Here is a 19,795-nt window from a genome sequence, read left to right on the forward strand (position 1 = left end):
AAGCAAAGCGCTTGCAAGCCATGGTCCCTTGTGGCACCCAGGCCTGCCACTCAGAGTCCTCTGATCTGAAGAATTTGGGGCAGCGAGATGATTAGAGGTGGAGGCACTGAGGCTCCTGGAGGAATGAGAGCAGGAGGGGAGAGGAGAGGAGAGGACTGTCTTTTGTGATTTTGAAGGTAGGCCTCAAAGGAGAGGTGGCGGGGAACCCTGTCCTCCTGCTGTCTCTAGGAGTAAAGGGTCCTGATTATCTTCTAGGTTGTCCACATAGCTCAGGGTACAAAGAGTGGGAGGAGGGAGGCAGCCAGCACGGTAGCTCTGCCCAGGAGTAAATACCGTACCTTAGATTGGCATTTCTTTTAAACTCTCATCCAAGAAGTTGAGTGTGGCAGACTGGTTCTAGGAAGGTGAGAAATAACCATCTTCTTTAAAGTCCAGAGCCCATGGGTGGAATGGGCATTCATATCCACAATTTGCAGATGAGGAAATCCAGGCTCATAAAATGAGCATGACTTGCTCAAAGATACACTGCTGGTAAAAACAAAACAAAAAACAAAAAAACAGAATCAGGACTTAATCCAGGTTGCCAAGACTAGTGTTTCACCCACTTCCAGGCTGGCTGCCTTCTCTGCTATACCTTCCTTCCTGTGTTCCTCTTGGGTTTTACTTCTTAGCAAAGGACATATGGAGGGGTAGGGTAGGGGAATGGTAAGGAATACAAGTGATATTAAAGGAAATAATATATGTAAAAACACTTTGAAAACTATAAAGCTATATAAATATGAGGAAGTATTACTATTAAGTGTGGAAATGGTGTCTACCATTATCCTTTTCCATAATGACTAATAAGTTTAACTTCCCCTTGCCCTGAGAATTGAGCATTAAGATAAGGCAAATGTGACCAAGACTAGACAGAGGAATACTTAAACTAAACATGATAAAGAAAGATTGCAGAGATCTTCTGGCAAAATTGAGGAAGGAGCCCATCTCTCTAGGTGACTTCTCCTGAAAGCAAAATAGACCATGAAAATAGGTTGTGGAAAAGACACTGATCATTCAGTGAAGGCAACTCTGATTTTTTTTAAAGTGATTTGGTTGGGAGTACCACTGACCTAGCCAAGAAGGAATGTTGGAGGAGGAAAAAAATAAAAGTTTCAGGAAGAATTTATCTGCCCCATGAGTGAACGATTGGCCTACCTTGGAGTCATGCGTAAAAGAAAGAAAATAGCATTAACCAAAGGGAAAGCTCTGAGTCAGAGACACCTATGTTTCTCACTTTCCCCCCAGAATCCTCAGCTGGCCAGAAAGGGAAACAACACAATTTCATTTAAGGAGATTTTTAGTGAGAAATTAGGCCACTCATCTAGCTGCTGAGGGCCATCTATTGAAGAAAATGGGGCGTGTTTACAATATGCAGACAGATATATTTGCGAGTGGTTATCTAAATGTGACCCCTAGTGTCCAACTTGTGTGACATTCACAGAAGAAAATCTAGGTGATTTGATGGGCTGAAAACCATGGAACCATGAAATGTTAGAGCTAGAAAGCATTAGAGAGCATCTAACCCAATGTCTTATTTTACAGATGAATGATTAAGGCCCAGGGGTGATTAAGTGACTTGCCCAGGGTCAGTCACATAAATAGTGGCAGAGCTGGAATTGAACCCAGGTCTTCTAAACCCTAGTCCAGTACTATTTTCTATACTCTTGAGAATATCCCTCATAAAACGCAGTTGGCTTTATGTAGTTCGTTATAAGACCTATCTATGGAAGATTGTGAAAACTAAGTGTTGATTTCCTGTGGGCTGAATTATAAAGAGGATGTTGACATCATTTATTTGATCTGAAGCAGTGCTAATCACTAACTGCATCTTAAATCGTTCATGTTAAAAATCGTTAAAAAGATTTCAAACTCTTTCCATATTTTCCCCATTACAACCACACATCTAAGTGTCAGATTATGCCATTTCTTCCCAGCCCAAAGTTCATGGTGATTTTCAAAGGAAAGAAATTACACCATGTAATGGGAACAATCAGTCAGGGTGGGAATCAAATGGCCCAAGTCTCTCGAGATTCCCCACTATGGCCATGTGTGTGGGCAGCTGTTATTTTCCATCCATTTTCTGTCCTTCTGCTCATAGTCTGCTTAGTGAAGCCGGAGGGCATCATGCCACCATGCACACTGGCTCTCCCACAGACCCAGACAATGTAGCTTCAGCTGGCTCCTCTCTACCATCCAGGAGCTGGGATCACTCCCTCTCAAGTTCTTTCCAACAGCTCTTCCACCTTCCAGTGTCCTCAAGCTTACCTCCCCTCTTGAGCCCCTCAGTCTGTAGAATGATCTTGCCCTAACTTCACTGAAAAACAATCAAAGTCATTAAACATGACACAATAAAACTTCCCTTTTTTTCACTCTAAAATGTCTTTGGATCTTCAATCCTTTTTCAAAGGAAGAAAGGTTCATTTTCTTTTCAAAGTCCAGTCCTCCATTTGTGCTCTTCCTGGGACGTTGTTCCATCGATTACCAACGTTCTCTTCAGTTCCATTTTCTCTTTTCTTTCTGATGCCACTCTAGAAAAATGCCTAGCAAAATGCCCAATTTTCCCTTAAACTTAGAAAAAAAATCTTTTGGTCAATTCCTCTTAAAGGAAACCGATCTCTATTTTTTCTTTTACTGCCCAACTTGATTTACTCTCATCACCTCCTTAACTCCTTCTAATATCGATTTTATGCCAATAGTCTCCTAAAATTATTTTTAGAGAAAATTAAAATAATTAGAAATGTATTCATTAGACCCAATGGTCTATTCTTAGTTTTCAGTTTTCCTTGATCCTGCTTCAGGGTTTTGTTTGCTCAGGAAATATTGACTAAACATCAATTTTGGCAAGGCCCTGAGCTGAGCCCTGTGGAGAATAAAGATGAGTGATGCCCTGCCAAGAGTTTACAAACTAGCAGAAGAAATAAATACAGAAATGCATCAACTGAGGGCTTTTTCCTTATAGTCTCAACAATTTGGTTATATAATTCAATAATATTTTTCACATTATTTGTGCATGTGTCTAATACCCAAGTTAGAGTATAAGTTCCTTGAGTGAAGGGACATTTTCTTCTGTCCCCAGTTGCTCCCTGCATAGAACCTTGGACTTGGTAAGTGTTTGTGGTAGACCCCAAAAATCCTTACCTTCTGGTATTCATACCCACTTGTAGTTTCTTCCCATATGGAATAGGGTTGACATCTGCCACCAATAGGCTATTGAGGAAGTTATAATGTGTGACATTTGAGGCTAGGTCACAAAAGACATTTCAGCTTTGTCTTGCTCCCTCTTAGTTCACTCACTCTAGGAGAAGCCTCTGCCATGTCACAAGGACACTCCAGCAGACCTATGACTGAGGCCTCTTGGCCTCACCCAAAGACACCTTCTTATGACATGGCAATGATAGAAACAGTGTAAAATAGAAAATATATCTAATGAACTGGTTGATCTACCTAAGGAGATCTCCAGTCAGAATGCTGAAGGTTCTGCCTGGTTTCTTCTTGCTGCTTATAGTAAAATGTAAGAGGAGAGAGATAAGCTAAAGGAAGGATCAAGAAACAAAAAGAACCCAGGCAGTGTTATATTTAAAGTTTCCCACTTTGCCCTTCTAGCAAAGTCTTCTGAGCAAACCCTCAGAAAAAACATGGTCTAAAGATGAAGCCAAGGAATTGACTATAAAATCCTTTAAGATCTAAGAAAAATCCAAGGTTGTGCTTGGAGAACTATTCAGTCAAACAATAAGTCTTCTAAAATGTTTATGGATGTTGTTCCCCAATAATCTCAGAGAAGCACAAATAGAGAAGGGCTTATTTTGAAGCAATTTGTGGATGTGGTTTTTATCTAATGGAATGAATCCCAATAGAAATACAAAAAAAAAAAAAAAAAAAACCCACAGAGTTTTACCAGACCCACAGACTGCATGGTCAGAAATATGGCCAGCTTGTATCAAAAGCGGCAGAGATGGTACAACAGCAGAAGTAACTCTAGACTCCTAAACTTCTACAGGAGAACACGAGCTGAGAAAACCATGCCGCTGCACACAGGGGTTGCCTTTTGTGGAAAATGAAAAATGACTCAGGGGGAGAGCCAAGAGCCATTGAGAGTCATTCTGAGAAGGAAGAGCACAGACGAGGGAGGCCTCCGATGAACAGCTTGTGAAGAATCGAGGCCTCCTGCCAATAGCCATGTGAGTGAGAAATCTTGGAAGTGGATCTTTCCTGTCAAGCCTTCAGATGACTGCAGCCCCACTGATACCTAGACTGCAACCAGAATTACCAAACAAATTGCTCCTGAATTCTTGACACTCATATACTATGTGAGGTAATAAATTCTTGTTTTAGGCTACTAAGTTTTACAGTACTATTTTATATAGTAATACATAAATAATACAGTGTTCAATAAATATTTGTTGAGAAAATGGAATAAATCATATCTCAAAAAAGAATATAACCAAATTCTAGTATACCCCACAATTAAGTACAAAAAAAATCTCCTGAAATGTATAAAATGAGCCCTTTGACAGAAAGAAAAGTTAATCATATTTCTATGGAGACACACGATACAAAGAGGAAGCAAGCAGAGGTATTACGATTCACTTCATCAATTTACCACTGTTGTTCTTTTACTTGAATGATCAAGGACTGTCCAAAGTATACGTGTGGGGTGGGGTGGGGGCAGGGCGGGAATGGCAAACAAACTGTGACCTAGGAGACCATATTCAACAGGAGTTAAGGTTCATCGTCCTCTCGTTCTCCCTTCTTCCTTCTCTTCTGTGTCTCAGTTTACCTCTTATCATTGCTCCATTTTTCAGGACCGTATGAAAGAACCAAAGTATGATAGGTGAAAACAATATACTCAGGAAACCTCAACTCTTTTTTATACCTTTAGAAGCATTCCTTGGAGCAAGAGGGCTTTAAATACTTGATCCCAAGAAAGCAACACAGATGCATCATTCCAAGAAGCCATCAAGGAAGATATAATCCCGCTTCTCAATAAATCCACTGGGATTGATGGAAGTTTATCTCCGAAGAGAATTGTCACTAGATTGAGAGATCGAAGGGCCAGATGAGAACATTGCTTACACTGGGCCCATAGTCATGGGTCTGACCCTGAGTTCTCCAAAGGAGTTCATGTCTGAAAATTCCTAATGTAAGTTGTTATCCTGAAGGATAAACGCTGTTGTTGGTGGTGGTGTTTTACTTCTACTAAACCCAACAACACTGCTGAGAATCAACCTCTAAGCTAAAAACACCTAAAATTAAGTTTGTGTTTAATGGCAAACAACAAAACCCTGTTGACAATGATTTAAACAGATAAGGGTTCTTCTCTCAATAAGAAGGCACCCAATAGATAACCTGGACTCCATTGGGCTCCCTGTTCTGCCATCCTTCAAACATGGTGGCTGCACTTCCAGTCGGGCATCCTGATCCGATTGTCTTCCAAGCAGGAAGAAGACAGAAGGGTAGGGGAGCCAAGGCAGGTTGGTCATACCAGTCACATCTGTCCCTTTTGAAAAGCTTTCCCAGAACCTGTATCCAGTGACTCCACTCACAGCTCACTGGCCAAAACTGGGTCACATGATCATTCCTACCTGTAAAGGAGTCTAAAAATGTGAATTTTTAAGTTTTCTTGCCTCTTCAAGAGAGGAAAGCAGGGAGAAGAAGGTTGTGAGTGTGCTACACACAGGGCTGTAAGAGATCTTAGGTAATTCTGTCCTGCTGCAAACAAGATTATTCCCCAAACATAATTCTCTGGATTAGGCGACAGAGTGAATACTGAAATAAAGAAAGGGACCCCTGACCCCCTCTTCCCCTTCACAGCAGAACAAAATAGCATGATTTGTCTTTTAGAAAACAGATGCCTTGGGAGTTACTTCACTGGGGGTCAGCAGCGAAGGTGATTATTTTTCTTAATTATCATTGCTTCGCATCTTGTTATGTGAGCAGGCAGTGTTTTAATTTAGCTGATGACTTTCCACAATCATTTTAGATTTATTTGGTACCTAATTTACTTAACATAGCTTTTGCTGTGAAAGTTAATCAGAGGCCCCAAAACTCTTAATAAGCTCAATATTTTACAGTGAACACTACCCTAAGGAATGCTTTATGAAAATGATGACAAGGCAGAGAGTCTGTAGCTTTCAGAATCAATAAGTTATCGAGTAATGAATAAAGAAGGTCTTGAACTCACACTTCACTACGGGCTGCGTGAAGCAGATGCACAAATGAGCATTTGTAAATGTAGCTGGTTCTTAGCAGAAATTTTCCATTAACCCAGCAGCTGAATGTAGGAGAATCTCTGTAGTGTTAGAAATAATGACTGAAGAACATATACCATTCAATAATTAAAATGATTGTTTTTGCCACTATTTCTTCAGCTATTTTTTTTTTTTTGAGACTGAAACAAAAGTTTTGTTTTGTTTTTACGTTTTTACCAGTCCTGGTTTTTGATATCTGGAAATCACAGATTTAGACAAAAACGCCCTACTGAGGTATCTCACTTCATGTACCAACTAGAATAGAAGTGAGTTCAAAAATGCAAGGATCCATCCTTGTGTAATATACAATCCAAGACTGAAAATTAAAAATGTAGAGAATACAGGGCCATTATAAAACAGAATCACCGCTTAAAAATGCAAACAGCTGCCCCCACCAACTCTAAAGCACCTTGCATGTACTTGCTAACTTCAGCACTAAGTATCTAAACAGTGCCCTGCAAAAGCAGGGACTTGGGGAATATTTGATTGATAGATAGATAGATAGATAGATAGATAGATAGATAGATAGATAGATAGAGATAGATAGATAAATGATTTTCATAGTGACAAAGAGTAAAAGGAAGGGAGGAAGGATGAGAATGGACAGAATACCAAGTGTAGAGTAGACAGGAAATATATGCTTATGGAAAAGCTAAGATTTTCTTTTTTCTCCCAGATAAAGAATTATAGACAACCTAAGATTAAAAGGTGCAAGAGAAAACATTTGTCTGTAGGGTGGGGTGGGAAGATCAATCCATGCTTCTAGGCTCTAATCTGGAAGTTACAGAGGATGAAGAAGGATCTGAAAAACTGACATGTGAACCTTAGGGGAAGTAGACAGAGCAGCTGGGGAGTTAGTTGATAGGAGTCAAAAAATGTGAAACGCTCCTGGACTCTGAGTCTTGGTTCCCTCATCCCTAAAATGGATAAGAATGATACTTGCTCTGCCTATTTCAAAGAGGTGTTATGAGGATTAATTGAAATGATGCGTGTGAAAGTGTTTTTGAAACTTGAAAACACTATGTTAATACAATAGGTCCTTTTAAATCTCATTTTGGCCCTGGAACAAGTGAACAGGTGCTCTCCCGAATAAACTCAGCGAAGAGGCAAGTCACGAAGGGATTATGGCCCTCAGATATAAATAGCCCTGGGGCACTGTCAAGGGTCACAGTAGGAGTCTCAGATATCCTATGTATTTTAGGGCCCCAAACTTCCTGAAATGTTTTCACATAAAATATGTTTATCACCAGTAAGACTTTATAAGGAATCAGGAGCCTGGGACTCGAGAAGTTAAGGGGCTTACTAGGCACATACAGCTGGTTAACAGCAGAGCCCGGACTAGGGCTCAAGCATCTTGGCTCCCAGTCTAAAGCTCAGGAAAACCCTTTGGCATGATTTAAACATTTTAGCAATTTCCTTTGTTTCAAGCCCCTACAAGATAATGAGCAGGAACAAGGAGAGATACCACTTCCCTGGACTTCCAATACCTCACCTAAGAACAGTCTTCACAGAGAATAACGGGCACCATGTTTCATCTAAATTGGTCTCCTTTCTGCAAAGCTGACTCTATCTATTTTCAGGAGAGAAAAGCTGGGCGCTTATGGTTCCCTGTGGAGTTCTGTACTGGGACTTGACAGAATGGCAGCATCACAATGGGCCAGCTGGCTGGGACTTCTTAATGGAAGAGCTAGACCTGTGTTAGAGTGCCGAAGGGTCCCATCAGCTGAGAGGTTCTCTGCTTTGAGCTAGATTTCTTTACCTGGAAGTTAGGCAATACACTGATTTAGGTTGTTATGGTAGAGTTTGTCTTAATCGGTTCAGGGTTCCATAACGAAAATTCTATAGACTGTGGCTCAAACAACAAACATTTTTTTTTCTTGTGGCCCATAGTTCTACACCTTAAATTCCTCACCTGCAAAATGTGTATAAAAATGCTATAGAGCATTGTGCATAAGAGCTAGACTCTGATTTCCAGCTGTTTACATTTAAATTCAGGCTCTACCGTTTACTAGCTTGACCTGGAATGGCTTTCCTCATCCTCTCTGTGCCTTAGTTTCCTTATCTGCAAAACAGGGACAATAATAGTGTCTAAACCATGGGGTTGTTGTAAAGAACTTGGTAAGTGATACATAAGTGTTAGTTATTATTTTATCTCTTAGGGGTGTTGTAGTTATTAAACAAGATAATACATGTAAAGTTCTGTAATGCTCAGTGTCTGATATGGATTTAATAAATATCAGTCACTATTTTTTTTTTATTGCAGCAATAGTAAAATGCCTTGTCAATTATTTGTTCCTCCTACTTTTCCAGGCTAGGCATCCATTCCACCTAGCATACATGGGAAAATTTCCATCCTCACCTATGCAAATGCAGTGTGACCATTATCCTGCCCTCTATACATTGACTGTGCAATATAAAATTTCTGTGATTCAGTAAAGTGTGTCCTTTTAACCTTCTTCACAGTCACCCACAGACCAATTATCGTTAGAAATGGCATCAAATTTAAATATTTACAAAATAACTGGAAAATAAGACTGTACCCTACAGTTTCTTGTGTGCCTGCAGAAACCCATCTTTGTCTTTTAGTCAAATAGCCTCATTTTTCCCCGCCAAAATACTGCCCGATTGGCCCAATTTCAAAACAAGCAACAGAAACTACATTAGGGACTAATAGAGAGATTGCATGCTAGCATGAGACTATGGTTGAATTGTTAAATTATGGGAGAGGAGGAAGATGTGAATAAAAAGAAAAAAAGAGGAAGTTTGAGACTCTGGTGAAGGGTCAGGTGCATTTTCTCACCTGGGAAACCAATGAGCAACTGGGACAGAAATTTTGGTTCATTATAAAAAGACTTGTCTAACTAGCCATATCATAATGAAATGGGCAGCCCAGTAGGGGTTCTGAGTCCCCTATGCCCAGAAACATCCAGGAAAAAAAGTGGTAATAATATTTTATATTTACATCCATTTTATAATTTCCAAGGTGCTTTACAGGGAGACTCCCCTTCTTGGTTTGGGTTAGATAGCCATGCTTGTTCTTCCCCATTTACTCTGGTCAAGGACTTCAAACTGATAGCAGATTATCTTGACATGCCCACTATTAACCACTGTCATTGTCATTTGAGTTCTTTTCCAAAGGACCCAAATGGTTTTTGACAATTGAGCAGAATTTGCTGAACCATTAAACTCTACTTGTACACATGTGCTCTTTGTTCCTTCATCTGCTCAGCCAACGAATGTTTTTGAACATCTATTAAGTGTCAGGTACTGTCTAGGTGCTGAAGATGCAGAGAGGAAGAAGACACAGTCCCTGCAGCAGAAGCTATTGATGCCCCACCCATAGCCTGCCCATGGTCACCTGCAGACAGCTCCTGTCCAGGACAAATGTTTCTAGCCTCTCAGTGCCTCAGGGTGTTCTCTGGCCATGGCATGCTTGGCCTATGTACAGGAGAGTCCCTCAGCCCATGAGGGGAGGAAGTTAGTGGATAAACGTCCCACTTCTCTGTTTTTTTTTGTTTTTTTTTTGTAGGACAATGTGAGGTGTGCATTTTACAGACTATCCAAGGCTCCCCAGCAGAACTGAGCCCCAGTTTTTGAATCCACAGTGGAAACATCATTAATACTCCCTCTATTGTCGCTCTTCCATTCCCTATCTCACTTCCTTAATCCCTCACTGGGCTTCTCGAGGTCATTTCCTAAATAAACTGCTTGTCCCCAAATCCTTGTCTCAAGATCTGCTTTTGGGGGAACCTGTCCTCCAGGGGCTTCCAACCCAGTACTTGGGGCATATGTATTATCATTGAGGCTATAGATTCACTTGAGTAAACCTCACTGAGAAACTCAGGGGCACCTTGCGTAGGAAGGACAAATGCTTCATGTGGCTATCCCTTTCAGTGTCATTAGGTCGGAACATGGAACAAAGACACTCAAGGACACCTTCTGGGCAAAGCCAAGCCAGAGCACTGGAACTGAGAAGTGAAGTTCTAGCACCTGGAGATGGACTTTCTAAGTGTTCGGCTGGCACCATTATCCATAACCTGTATACGAGAGGAGACAGAAGAGCACAGGAGGATAAAGACAGACCACTGGAGGGTGCCCTGTAAAGGCCTGATGTTAGCCACTGATTATCTTTGTCTTCAGTGGGGAGCACACACTCTTATTCAGCGGACACTTTGTCCCTGGATACAGGATTACTCCTTCAGCAGTTTTGATTGTTGGCTGACGGCATAGTTGGGGGAAACTTGAAAAATCTGGGACTTCATGTTCCCAAAAGAGCAGCATCAAGTGGAACGGTAAATAGTGTCTGACGGGCAGTCTAATGTCCTTTTGTACCAATGTCCTTGAAACACAGATTTAAACAGATTAGGATTTAACCACAACCTCTCAAAGGTCATCTTGTGTCCCCTTGTCAGACATGGTTTGTGCCAAGAGGATCACGGTGTGAGCTTTCGGGCCTGCTCCCCACTGAACTTCAGTTAACTTTATGCTTATCTATCAAACTGTTAGAAAAGCTTCAAGACCAGTCCATATCATAGCTGATTTGCATGAGGGCTTTTATTGTTATAGAGATGAACCTTTGAGCACTGCTCTCTCTAGAAGAAAGAAAATAGACACGAAGTATCTGTCCCCTGCCAGGCCCCAAGGGATAGGTCATTTAAGCCCTGTGGAGAGGACTCCAGGAAAAGGCAGAAGTTGCTGCTGTCCTGAGGTCCAAACAAGGCCACATGTTAGCTGTGGGACAGAGTTCAGGAAAGATGATCCTCTCCATTTCCCCTGGAGCACAGCAGGGTGGTGAGGCCAGAGGAAATGGGAACTATACCGTTGTCTCATGGAGTCTCAGGCTTGGGGGCCCAGTGGCAGAGGGAGCCAGCAGCCTTGCCCACTTTGCTCACTTAGCATGTCACAGCAGCCAGGCACCCCTCATGTGAATGAGGGCTGCAGACCACGATGAGGGGAGCAGAGAGGAGACATGAGAGAACTCTGGGAGCTCCTATAACATAAACCCAGGGATCCCAGAGGTAACAGGCTAACATTTTTTGCTTGGGGCAGAGAAAAAATTTGGCTTCTTTTACATGGAGGAAGGAGTTAAATTTGCGATTTAAAAATTCCCAGCAAAGGTTGGGAAAACTAGCCAAAACTTGTATTGGTATATCGTGGAGAGGCCAGTCCAGTCCAGTCCAGTCAAGTGCTGCTCGACAACTCCTGGGAAATCATAGGCAGGTCCATGTGGCCTTCAAGGGTTCCCAGCCGAAGTCAGATCCAGCCTCAGGAGAGTATGCCGCCTCCGGGCATGGACAATGAACTTCTGGCCAGTGAACCTAAATGTTTCTAAGTCCAGTTGTTCAAAATTTGATTTTAATTGTGTCCAGCTCATCTTTAGGATTTTTAACTATTATTACAAACTTATTTTAATTTTGGACCTTTATCCTTAGCTATTTTATGCAGAGGTGCAAAAGCAAGTTACATATGTAGGATCTTTGGCACTCTGAATTAGGGTTGCCAGATTTAACAGATAAAATATAGGACGTCCAGTTAAATTTGAATTTCAGATGAACAATGAATAATTTTTAGTATAAAAAATTAGTATGCAATATTCGAGACGTATTTATAAAAAAATTATTCATTATTTATACAAAATTCAAACTTAACTGGGTGTCCTGTATTTTATCTGGCAACCCCACTCTGGACAGATCTGAACAGAGAGCAGAGCAACTAAACATAAAAGTCCTGAGGTCCTTTTTCCTATTGGATAAACCTGTAGTGGCTGATTGATTTGTCGTTCATAAATTTTTACAAAAATATTTTGTAAAATTTATTTTACAAAAGGATAGAATAGCATAAAATAAAGGGCACACACAATCAGACCATTAAAATAGAAATGAAAAATCAAAAGAAATAGAAAGGTATGGGGAAGTTTTAATTCCAAAAGCTTAGATTGATATGGTTGTCGTTGATCTTTACACTGGCTTCTGAACTCCTTGGCAGCCCAAAGCCAAAGGAAAAGATTATCTGACACAAGGACACAGGTAATTAAGGCTTTTTCCTGGTCCTAATTCTTAAAGGACTCTCTAAACAGAACAGCATACTGGCCAGTGTGGTCCAAAGGGACAGGAGGATATAGAGCTCGAACACCTGGAACGCCTGGGCCTGAGGCTCAGCTCAGCCTCACACCATTTATTCAGCTCTCTCACCTCATTTATTCATCTGTAACGTGACTTACTCTGCCGAACACATTACGAATGTCAGATATTGTTACTAGAGCTGGGACGAAGGATATCAATACTGTCAATAACAATAATGTGTTCTGTGAGGGTTTTACAGAAGACTCATAAACATTCTTCAGATGACAGTTATTTCATTAGCCCTTGATATTAAAAGGCTAGAATGGAACATTAGTGGTAATGTAATTCAGCAAAGGTGGGTCACAGGACCAAAGTCATCCTGGCTGACTTCTCGCCTCTTGAACTTGCAGATGAGATGAAGCTGGGAGCTGGATGTGGGTTTTGTGGCTTCACAGAGCACAGATATACCGATGAATCTTCCCTTTGCCTCTGCTAATAATCTCCCCAGCCTGGAACTCGAAAAGTCATCTCGATGTAAAAGCAAGCCCAGAGCAAATGGCAGTACCCATTCCAACCCAAGGCAGGGCTGCAGGCAGTTCTCTCAAGGAATTGTCAACGTTAGGCCAGAGAAGGCAAGGTATGTGTCTGTGGATACCACTGGATTTGCAGATAGGCATGGAATGCAAGTGCTTCATCACTGAGAAAGCGCTGCCAGGAGCCGATGGAATATCAGTGTGAATACCACCGGGTCCCTTTTGCATCAGCCACATTTGTAGAGTGCCCTCTTTTCTTTAAAAGGGGAGAGCCAGAGAGCTCCCATCTTGCTCACAGGATTCCTAGAGAAAATATGCTTCATCTAGGAAATAACTATATATTAATAATAATAACAGCAATCATTAGATTCTGTGCCATTTCATATGCCTGACTTCATTAAATCATTGTAAAAAGCCTCTGTTATTACTCCCATTTTACTGTGAGAAACTAGGTTTGAAAGTGATCCCTCATACCAGGTGAGTAGCAAGGGAAAAAGCCCCTGGGACTCGGGAAAGAAGATTGTTCAATTTTTGGTTATTTACAAGGCTGGTTTAATGTAACTGAGAGTGAAGGCAAGACCTGAGGGCCAATTACTCACAAATTTAAATATTGATCAAGTATCTACTATGAGAATAGCATTAAGCTAATCACACAAGAATGCACAGGTGGCTGCTGTCCACACACCTTACAATCTTGTGGTCTACAAATTAACAGGGGTAGAATATTCACATCACTGGAAAGATACCTACAAGACTCACACTACATCCCTCTGACCAACAGCCTTCCAGGTGGTTAATCTGAATATCAAAGGCATCCCGAGGTGCCTGTTGAGGGTACTTTGCTTTTCACCTGACTGCTTTCTCCTAGAGAGGGAGGGTTTGGAGGCCAAGTGTAACTCTCGGGCCTCAGATAGTTTGGCTCAGGGGCAAGCGCTTTTGCTGGCATCTTTGATTGAGGTCCCTAATTCTTCTAAATACATGCAGGCCTTTCAAACTTGGGGAGTTCAGAGTGATCTCATCCCATTGGAGACACTGGCTTGCCTTATATTCCAACAAAAAGAGTTACCATCACCCCGTGGACAGAGAATGGGGGAGGAGGTGTGAGGGCAGGCATGGTAACTCATTCTAAAAATGAAGAGCACTGGTCAGTGAGGGTGAGGATACTGGCCACAAAGATGGGGATGGGATGGCACTTCCCTCCTTACGAAAGGCATTCGGAGCCAGGGACCACCGCCAAGAGCCACAGCTCTGCAAGAAAGACACGCCGGCCCGCCCTCTGTGGGATCCTAGGACCGCAGAGCCCCACTGCAGACCGGACCAGGGCAACCTGAGGCTTTTCCAGCGGGCGCCTCTCCAGTTCTCCCTGTTTTCCGAGCCAGTGGCCTGCACTGTGGAGAGTTCCTCCTTTGCTTTGTGTACTTCTTGCATTTTTCAACAGCAGTTTCTCAGAACAGATGCTCTCTTCCCTCCTTCCCAGTGGCCTTTCTGCACAAACAGCAGATTGCCTGCTTCTGTCATTTTAATCGAGGAAAGTAGAGAGACATGCTAATCATGTTATTTTTCTCTTCCTTCTGCAGCAATGAGCTATGAAAGCCAATGGCCCTCTCTTCTCAGCCTCTCCCAGAGCTGACACCCCTCATGGGTGATTTTCCTGGGTACTTCTCACCAAGCCTGCTTCCCTTTGACCATAGGGCTTCTTTTTAAACAAACACCTTGGGTGTTTGGGTTTTTTTTTTTTGTTTTTTTGTTTTTTTGTTTTTTGTTTTAGATCTTTGCTTCCTTTGACTTCCTAGGAGTCAGGTTGCCATGCAGTCACTGGTAATGTCTTGATTTCTATGTCCCCTGTTTGAAATCTATGGAGACCCTCAGCTTCAAAATTAGGCTCATGCCTCCTTCTCCCAGGGCTGCTGCTGCACACAAGTCCAGGAGCCATCCTTACCCAGGGCTGATAGTCATACAACACGATGCACAGATGTGAAAAAGGAACACAACACAAGCCATAAAACGAACATCATGAAGGGCAACAAAATTCTACGTTTCTCTTCCTCACGATGGCTACTTTAGTGCTTGTTTTGAAATATCACATATAGACTCCCCTCCAATACTCTGGTGCCATACTCATGAGTAGCCTACCCATGGAGTAACTCAGCACTGAGAAACACACCGCAAGGCTCTGGGCAGCTCCCTGCTTTGACAGGTGCCCCATGTATCAGAGAACTAGAATGGGCCTATTTAATCCTGAGAAAGAAAAAATAAGACGACATTAAGATTTGCCTTCAAGAAGGGTGAATAACCATAGTACAGTACCTGAATGAATAAAAAGTACAAACGCCAGATTCACATGCTTTCCATCAGCCTTGCTGAGTTGTTAAATGATGCCATATGTAGTGTAATGGTGATTCTCTGCCCCTGTTAGGTTCTCGATTTACATAATTTGCCCCCAGCCTACCTTTTGGGGCTGAGGAACAGTGGCCCGGCAGGTGTCCTTCTCCTTCCCAGCAGGGTAGAAAGGTGGGCATGACAGGGGTCTCATGTCAAAGCGCAGGCCTATCAGTTGGCACCTAACCAGGGAAACAGAAATCACACAGGTAGTTAGAGCAGAGAGAATTCGATGCAGGAAATAGGTTACACAGGCTTCTTGGTTGGGGTCCCCAGGAAACTGAGAGACAAAGCGAGTGCTTTAGCTAAAAGGTGATTCCAGAAATTACAAGTAGAGAAGTAGTGAGCTAGGCAAGGGAAGGAAACCAATATAAAGGTGCATTACCATATTCCCAGTGTGGAACTAGAGCTCAGTCCTGCACTGAACCTTAGCAGCCAGTGTAGAACAGCCTCGGGGTATTTACCTATCTACACTTCTTCTGAGTTGTGGCTGCTTCTGGGAACATTAATTCTCCAGCTTGTTCGGAACACAGGCTAAGCATGCGCCAATGGCCAGAACTAGACTTGGCCAGTGTGTGTCAGGTGTTCTGGAAAGCAGCCTTTGGCTCGTAAAGGTAAACATCTAGAAGAAAGGGGTACAGGTAATGAGAGAGCTGAGAAGCCAAACTAAAGATAATAAGGCCACCCAGAGAGGAGCAACAGCACAAAGTGTCTACCAATTCTAGGCCAGAAAGAAAAGGGTGGGAAGCCATGTTCTTGGATCCAAGGATCGGGACCACATGGCAGAACTGGAACCAAGAAAAAAAAAGGATGGTCCTGCAAGAATAGAACAGTGGAGAAGATGCGTCCACTGCCAGAGACACTGCACAGGGCAGAAGTAGGGGCAAAGGCCTGAGTTTCCCTCTTCCTGCCTCCTTCAGTCTCTCACCGAGGACCAAACCTAGCTGGGAGCCAGCTAACAGGGGAGCTAGAAAATGGAGCCTTTGCAGGTTAGTGGTCACCCCTCTGTTTTTGGCAACCCGCCGTACACCCATCACGATACAGAGCAAAGCAGAGAAAGGGTAGGGCATGGACCTGAAAGCAAACTGGCCTAGGAAGGTACCGGATGGTGTGAATCAGTTTCCTCCACCACCATCTCTACTCATGCTCCCCTTACAGTAACAAGATGAAGAAGAGTTCTAGATAAGAATGTTTCAGGCTCCAGGCAGATACAGTAACCTAGGAACCTGTGTGATCCAGGCCTTCATCCTGAGAGGATAATAAATGTGGTAACACAAGTATTCATTAACCATATGATTCACACAGGCTGACCTCTAAATTCTTAAGAGCAGGGCAAAGGACCATAGCGTGGCGTGCAGTACTAACCTCCACTGTAAGGACCTGGGGGGCCTCGAAAGTGCTGGGGGAGAGGTACGAAGATGGCTGTGGTGAAGCTTCAATGTTATCACAAGCCCATTCATGGTTTAGCAGCATTTTCTAAACTATATCCTGCTAACTAAATAAATAACTAAATATTATACACTCTTCTGGAAGATTCAAAACATGTACTTAATGTGTTACGGGCCCTGAGAAGTCCTACAACATTTCTCAAAACTTCTTTGAGTTGAGAACACCTTCCCTTCCTATTTTTCTCAATGTGGAGTGCCTCTTACAATCTCAAGGAAAAAATATTTTATAGGACAAAGTTTAAGAACTAAACTAAAAAATTTACAATTAGAAGAGTGTGAAAATCTCTAGGAGGGTATCTTTATACAATTTCTGGTGGGCTCTTAAACTAAAGAAAAAGAGTTCTGATAAGCCACTAAATACTGTAACATCTACTGGTGTATGGAAGTCAGCTTTCACTGGCCCATAAGAACCAATGTTAAATTTTGTGGAATTTTAAGAGCTGGTTGCTAAGCACAGCCATTATTAAAAATTAAATCCTATGAACTTATAATTAAATATATTTTATTAAAAACAAAGGTAATAAGTATTCAAAACTCATCACTATGTAATTATCTTACTATTATCTGTGTTCTTTGGGTGATTCATGTCTACCGTATCAATACAGTAGAAACATTGTATAATGCAGGTACTACTATGCTTCTCTGCCCACTGCCATGTGCAGTGATGTTACATTGATAGCTTGAAAACTACCAATGATGGGAGTATTTACACTGTGGAAATTAGAAAATGCCATACCTCAGGGTTTGATTTGTTATTTTATTGTTTGTCTAGACTTTTAAAAAAGATTGAGAGTATGTTGATAATGTAGATTAAACTTAAAAGTTGTCATTCTATAGACATTGGTCTGTGAATAGCACACACACAAAAACTGAGGAAATATTCTTCCAGTATTCAAAAACTATAATCTAATTCAGCAAAGAAATTGCTAATATCATGGACAAATAAATGAAGTTCTGACAAACATAGTACTAAAAACGGAAAGAGGCTTCAGTTTAATGGATGTCATCTGTACAAGGGTAAAAAATAGTTTAACAATAGATTTCATATCAGAGTAATGATGATAAATTTACTGGGAAAAAGTGTTAGAAGACTGGAATGCAACCTCATTTATTAATTTATGGTTCAACTGCAATTATAACTTGGCTGCAGATGTAAGAGTTCAGCAAAAATCAATTAAAGCATTTTATGAGAATCATTTTGCTTTATGGAATTTACAGTAAACAGTATTATATACTTTATTGTTTGTAAATTATGTGCTACACATCCTTTAATATCAGTAAAATTTATAATAAACTTATGTACATATATATTGGATATTTCCTTTTTCCCTGTGGCTGTTAAATCTTTGCTAGCATACTACTGGTGAAATGAATTCATTTAAAGGTGATTCTGCCCCACAGGTTACACAATATTAAGACCCTGAATATGTCATCTGATCCAGATATCTTTAAATGTAGGAAAGTATTTTCTCTCATCCAAAGAATCACACTCCAGTGTCTCTTCTCGTTTAATTCGCCAAGTATTTACTGAGCTTCTACTGTGTGTTAGAGTGGTTTAATTAAATCATAGAGTCTTAGAGCTTAAGAAATCTTTGAGACATTTGAGTTTAACCTCTCATTTTTTTAATTGAGATAAGACTCACAAAACGTAAAATTTACCATTTTAAGCATTTTAAAGTATACAGTTCAGTGGTTTTTTAGTATATTCACAATGTGCAACCATCACTATTATCTACTTCCAGAACACTTTTTATCATCCCAAAAGAAACCCTGACCAATTAAGCAGTCATTCTTCATTTCTTTCTCTTCCTAGCTCCTGTCAAACACTTACCCACTTTCTATCTCTATAGATTTGCCCATTCTAGACATTTCATATAAACGGAATACTATAATATGTGACCTTTGTCTCTGGTTTCCTTCCCTAGCATGTTTTTAAGGTTCACCTATGTTGTAGCATGTATCATTTTTTTATGGCTGAATAGATTTGTTATATGAATATACCATATTTTAAAATTCATTTTTATTCATTCATCGGTTGATGGATTTTGAGTTATTTCCACTTTTTTTTTTTTACTTTTATGAATAATGTTGTTATGAGCATTTATGTACAAGTTTTTGTTAGAACATGTTTTCAGTTCTCTTGGATGTGGAATTGCTGGGTTATATGGTAACTCTATATTTAACTTTTTGAGGAACTACCAGACTATTTTCCATGGCAGTTGCACCACTTTACATTCCCGTGGCCCAGGAAGTTTTAAGTGACTTTCACAAAGTCATGACAGAACTAGAACTACAATTAAATCTCCCACAATACAATCCGGTGTTCCTTCTACCAATGCAATGAAAGATAATCTTCCTATCGTGTAACTTAGGGCAGAAAAGAAATCTTTGTAGAAAAAAATTTCAAAACTGATGAAAACAAAAAGGATGACTTTTCAGATAAACCGAATTAACCAGAAAATTAAATTACTCAGAACCCCCACCTTGTTCACCAACCTGTCCCCAACCCTGCGCTTCACCTCCATTGACCAAGCCTCTCAAAGTTCTGCTCTACTAAAGTGAACTTTAGCAATAATACGCTGGCCTTAGCATAAGCTTTCAGAACAATAAGATTGCTGTTTAAGCCCATTTTTGAGATACTTTTCTAAGAGATAAGCCTTGACTCTTTTGCCTTCGTTCTAGTTCTTGTTCTGCCTCAGGGTCCTGTCATTCTTTACCCAGGCTTTCACAAAAGCAACTCCTCGGGTCTCACCACTTCCTGTTTTCCCCACTGCCCTGACACCCGTAGCTTACCTGTCTTAGCCAATTATCCAAAGACTAGTCACATCATTTTCCTGCTGTAAGTAATAGTGGTTGCTTGATGATTTCTCAGAGTTCAAACCCTTCCCAACTTAGGCTCCACCTCCCTTTCTAGTTAATAGCCACACCTCCTCACTCCCTTTGTGCTCAAGCCAGACCAATAGAACTGCAGACCTCTCAACATGTCCGGAGTCTACATGCTTTCAAGGTTTTTCCAAATTATAGCAAATGCAAAAAACAATACTAAAAGCCTTCTATGTGCCATTCCAGGGATTCATACAAACACA

General features: G+C 41.2%; 1 protein-coding gene across 6 annotated transcripts in view; it reads right to left on the minus strand.

The window, feature by feature from the left end:
- ZNF366 (zinc finger protein 366) overlaps nt 1–19,795 on the minus strand; it is a 267,274-nt gene that overhangs the window by 111,670 nt on the left and 135,809 nt on the right. For 5 of the 6 annotated variants that reach the window (XM_025047811.1, XM_015590408.2, XM_025047814.1 and 2 more), the window contains 2 exons: nt 15,332–15,443; nt 339–528 (listed from right to left, as the gene is read on the minus strand). The gene's annotated coding sequence lies outside the window, so the exon portion shown is untranslated. The remainder of the gene's footprint in view (nt 1–338; nt 529–15,331; nt 15,444–19,795) is intronic. The other variant, XM_025047812.1, reaches the window with a different exon arrangement.

The sequence above is a fragment of the Pteropus alecto genome, unplaced genomic scaffold (genome assembly GCF_000325575.1).
Source record: "Pteropus alecto unplaced genomic scaffold, ASM32557v1 scaffold20, whole genome shotgun sequence".
Taxonomy (NCBI): Eukaryota; Metazoa; Chordata; class Mammalia; order Chiroptera; family Pteropodidae; genus Pteropus; species Pteropus alecto.